Here is a 5,729-nt window from a genome sequence, read left to right as displayed (position 1 = left end):
AAAAGGATATTGTATACAGATTCAAAGGAAGTCAATCATGATGCATGGCATTGTAACAAAACAAACAATAAAAAAAGTATTTTTATTCATGAAATAACTGCATAATTCCAGTTTCTCATTGTAAATCAAACCAGAATCTGACTGTAGGAAGACCTAAAACAAGATGGTATGTTTTCTGTGTTTCAGCAACAAGGATATAATGTAGGAAGGGTCAACATTAAAGTAATAACTTGCATTTTTATAGTGATTCTACAGCAAACTGCAGGTTCAGTGGAATAGAAGGCATCTTTCTCCAGTTGCAAACCATGGAAAGGCATCAAGAGAAATTTGACAAGGATCTAACTCAAGCCAGGAGAATCACAGCTAATGTTGTGTTTATACCACTCTTGGTTTTAATAAAGCATCAATCGACAATACTGTGGGGTAAATTCATACTTACTGTGATGGTATAAGGAATGTCACTGATTTCCATCAGCAGGTCTTGGTACAGTTTATTGAGAAGGGATGAGCCCAGAAAACTTGGAAGCAGGAGGGAAGAGTGTAGTGCTCTGCATCCTACTGCTGCTGCTGGTGCCACAAGAAGAGCTTGCAGAGAGACAAACCCACTTGCTGCTCCATGACTCCATGGCATGGCTGGTGTGGTTCCCACCAGAAATGCAGCTGGATGTGATATGGTTATTATGAGCTAATCTGGGAAGGATAAGGTACAATTTTATATTCACCACACAACACTGTAAAGTGAAAAATAGTGTGTAGTCTAGGATCAACTTGACAAAATCCAGTTCATCAATATGAGGACAGATCACTGTAACTGACACTGCTATTTCTACATACTTTTGAAAAGTGCAATGTACAGAGCAATTGCACAGTAACAGTTACAACAGCACATATGCTATTAACCATCAGAACCATAACTAGTACATACATGATAGCTTTGAAACAGGCAATGACAGAAATATATTGGGAAAACAGAGCAGAAAAACACATTTGAACAGCAGCAATGACAGTCAATGCTATGACTGAAAACCCCTTAAAATTCCCATATCTAAAATTAATATTATTTTTCTTAACAATATTAAAAGGTCTTTTAGTTTTTGTGGGTATTTTATGTACTTTTTTAAATACAGTGCCAATGCCTCATGGTGGGACTACCTCCTTTGTAGGCATTTTAGTCAGTGTGGCTGCTACTAAAATAGTAAGGGTTTGTTTCAATCAACTAAAAAGGGATACCAATACTGTGTGAAATGACACATCCATGACAGAATGGGGAAGGTGTCTGTGATGTTCTACACCACACCTAATAGCATCAGGCAAACATGTCGGATGCTCTGGCTTAAGTGCTAGCAGACATCTATCCTTAGGCTATGCAGATGAATCCTAAATGCATGTGTTTTACACACGGGAAAAAAGAAGTTACAGCATGGTTTAAAAGCTATTATTATTTTGAAGACATTTTTTTTTTTTTTTTTTAAATGGGATTACAGAATCACAGAACTGTAGGGGTTGGAAGGGACCTCTAGAGATCATCAAGTCCAACCCCCCTGACAAAGCAGGTTCCCTACATCACGTCACACAGGTAGGTGTCCAAACGGGACTTGAATATCTCTAGAGAAGAAGACTCCACCACCTCCCTGGGCAGCCTGTTCCAGTGCTCCGTCACCCTCACTGTAAAGAAGTTCTTCTGCACATTTGTGCACAACTTCCTATGCTGTACTTTCATCCCATTACCCCTAGTCCTGTCCCCACGCACTACTGAAAAGAGACCAGCCTCACCACTATGGCTCCCACACCTCAGGTATTTATCAACATGGATCAAGTCCTTTCTCAGCCTTCTTTTCTCAAGGCTAAACAGACCCAGTAAAGAGATTCCTAATCATTGCTTCCTCCAAAATACATGGTTAGTCGCACTGATGTCAGTGTAATAAAGGTGTTATAACATGTGAAGGATTCTTCTACAGTGCCTGTTTACTGCAGTGTTTATAAAAATAGTAGTTAATAATTAATTGTAACTAATTAATAAATAATAGTAATTGATTTGTAAAAAAATATAAAGCTAGAAATCAAAGTCTATCTTTCTATAATAAAGCATTTTGATATGGTGTTCTCTTTCCATTTGATTGCTATAACTTAATTTACTCACTACCCACTTTTATATAAAGCTTCATGTTCTTTAAATTGATAGTTTAATATCAAAGTGAAACAGAAACAACTCTGCAATTTAAACTGCAGGTTGAACTGCCCAATTAATTGGCAACCACTGATTTTTCTTTAGGGTGCAGAGGATTTAAAATAGCAAATGCACACATAAGTAAATAATGAGAAACACTAATGCTGAAACATTATTTTTTTTCCATGTACATAAATGGTAGTATATTTTTCGATTGACACATGCAACGCAGTTTTATGGCAATCATTCATTTCAACAAAGTACTTTTAAAAATAGATTCTCTCTAGCTTATAGCTATATTATCTATGAACTTAGGATTGCCTCTCCTTAAATGAAAAGCGTGGCGTGTCTAATCTGTGCCCTCAGACAGCTTCCCTGCTGCAGGCTCTTCTGCACTGAAATAGCTTGAAATGTGTTCCTGCTCAGCTATCATCCAAGTAGAGATTCAAGCTGTTTTGTCTGAGCCTCCCATTGCTCCTTGACACAGGCTGGAAATAATGGCCAGGTTTATTGCTTTGTTATTATTGCTCCAAGGTCAGGCTTTCCTGCTCTTTCATCCATTGTTCTGCACTCTCTCGTTCTTATATTTGTTCATCTTGACCCACGCTCACACCTGTGAACTAGATTGCATTTGTTAGATTAAGGAACTGCCTGCCATGCCTCAGAGCACTAAGTATAACAGTGATCTTTAGCGTAAATGGAGCATGTATGAAGAAATAGATGCTATTCTCCTCATCAAGACTGAACGTGCATGGTGTATTTGTTAGACGCATCTCTGACACCATGTTACAGTCCTTAATATGTACTAGGTCCTCTTCCCTCTCCCAATGACCAGTGCACAGAAGATGAAATCACACCATGCAATGTCACATTTACTTCATTCTTTTCCATGATAGGTCACAGCTTTGGGCAGTGCAAGTAGGTAAATCTTTATTTTTAAGCAGTGTTTAAATGTTTACTTTCTCTAGCTTGGAGGCATCACAATGAGAAAGTTTTAAGTTTTTGAAGCTGCCATTACAATTCTTCATAGCTCTCGGATGTACTTAGCAGTTCAAAAGACACATCAGATGGAGTCTATCGTCTTCAACTCCGGTACAAACGTGATCATTTTCAAAGCAATCATGGATTAGACATATGGTATGTGCTTAATTCTGGTTTTGAAAATCCCAGACAGAAACACAGACATTGTGTGTACAGGTAAAGGAATTGTCCAGAGGTAGTCTGCCCTATCCAGAGACTGCTGTACAGTCAGGCAAGATCATTGTCAGGGACACTGCGCAAGGCACTTGGCAGCTCTCTGATTTTGATGGTCTTCTGTGTTGCAAGACAGATTCTCTGTGTGGCCTTTTGTAAGGGAGCCAAGAATTATTTCAATCTACAGAATACATCAAGATGACAAAAGCAAATAAATCTTTCTTTTTACTGCAGCACATTCAGGAGGAAGAATGCTGACCCCAAACCAAGGCTTCAGCTCCTAAAAATTGTCTGGTCATGCAGTATCCGTTTCACTAGGCCTTTTATATAGATAAAAATAGTGTATTATGAAGAAAAGAAATGAAACAATAGTGTGCAGCATGCTTGGCATCATCCCAAGGTTGCAGAGGGGGGCATGAGCTTAAGTGTTTCCTCCCACTTGCATCTTGTTATATGAGCTGCCTGCCACTATCTTGCAGACAGCTGATGGACATGCTGTTTGCCTTCAGCATGCTAATGCTTTTGACATGTTGAAACGTACAGACATCTCATGCATCTTGTGCCTAAGGCAGTATTAGCAGTCTTGATAACTGTCCAGCCCACAAGCTGATCCTAAAGAACACCATTAGGACAGAGTATGGATGTGCCACTTGTTTAAGCTCTTTCTAGGTGGAAACTTTATTACCGTTATGTTCTCTGGAGGGAGGATTGTTTCCTGCTGGGGGGGAGGAGGTGTAGTTATTATACGTGTGATCCCATTCAGAGGAGAGAGATGGCACGTGCAGCAGGAGGAGAGAACAGTCAAAATCAGATGACCAACATGATGGAGCCAAAGTGATGATGATATTAAGACCAGTTGAAAATATGCTAGAAATGTGGGAGCTCAATTTATTGGTCAGAGATTTAAGGAGAGAAAATAGCTTTTAAAATCATTCTCCCATCTACTTCTTCCAGGTTTTGCTGCAGGAGGTAAAGCAATGAATGGTACAACAGGCCCCCTTGGCTTGGCAGGCCGAGAGGCACCTGCTCTACTTGCTGACATGTTTGGAGCCAGCAACCTCTTGCCTTTTCTATCACATCTTGCTCTGTTTCCTTGCAGGAACCTGCGAAATCGTGCTGGGCTTATTTACTGCACAGGTGGAGGTGCGGTGGCAGCCTTGCTGGTGTGCACCTGGCTGGCCTGCTTCTCAGGCAAGAAGCAGAAAGCAGTATCCCTACTGAGCTGCCCTGGGCACGGGCAGCTGCCAGAAGCACAAGGGCCTGCGGGTGTCTTCTGGGACCACGAATGACAAAACAAGGAAAATTTGAAGTGCTTTCATTCTGAAACTCAGTAGGGCGTGGTGGCTGGTGGCACTGGGAGCCTAGGGAAAGAGGTGAACCATGGACCAAAGCCACCTCACCTTGCAGGTGGGTGGGTAAAAAGGCCTCCTCACCAGAACCTGCCTGCGACCCACCTCACAGAAATGTAACCACGTAAACAAGGAAAACTCCACTTTGGCAATTGGACATTCTAGCACCAATTAATGGAGGGATTAGTGAGGGAAAGTTATTGCGTGGGAGGCTGGGGTAGTCGCCCTGCCATGCGGGTGTTTCCTGAAAGCACATACACACACAGATGTTGACCATGGCACAAAATGAGTAGAGAGGAAAACCTTTTTTTGGTGCAATCTTCTTTCTTTCTTTCTTTCTTTTTTTATTTTTTTTACCTTCCTTTGTGGTTTAAAATCAGTGTTACACCACACTTTTTTAATCTAACATTACATTACACCTAATAAAGGACCATAAGCCACTTTATATCAGTATTTTGTATATTCTCTGCACTTTCTCTTCCTCAAACTTTAGCCACTGCTTATTCATCCTATAGATCTTTTATTAAGCCTCTGTGTTTTCAGCATTATTACAAAAATGCAGCATAATAACTTGGCAGATGTACCATTGCTATAGTACTTTTTGATGAGTTGCTGTAAATGGGCATTTTTCTGTCCATTGAAGATTCCACTTATGGTACTGTTAGAACTTCTGTTGGTTATGCTAGACTGACAGGGAACTATTACAGACATAGATTTTTTGTCGCTGTTCTGTTTAGCTCACTGATGTCGTATTGTGCTGTACCATGTTTATTATTTCAATTATTCATTTTGTAAAAAAAAAAATAATAAAAAAATTATATATAAATGTGCTATTTTATGTTTGTATTTGAAAAATCTCTGTAAATAAAATTTTTCCTTGATCAGTACTTGCAGTTTGTGGTTGTGTCATGAGGTGAAAAAATTTCTTTCTTAGATCACAGGATCTCTGGAAAAATCCAGCGGAGGCCACAAAGATGGTGAAGGCTGGAGCATCTCCCCTATGAGGAGAGACTTAGGGG

This window comes from Coturnix japonica, chromosome 1 (genome assembly GCF_001577835.2).
Source record: "Coturnix japonica isolate 7356 chromosome 1, Coturnix japonica 2.1, whole genome shotgun sequence".
Lineage (NCBI taxonomy): Eukaryota > Metazoa > Chordata > Aves > Galliformes > Phasianidae > Coturnix > Coturnix japonica.
Note: the sequence above shows the minus strand (reverse complement) of the source record.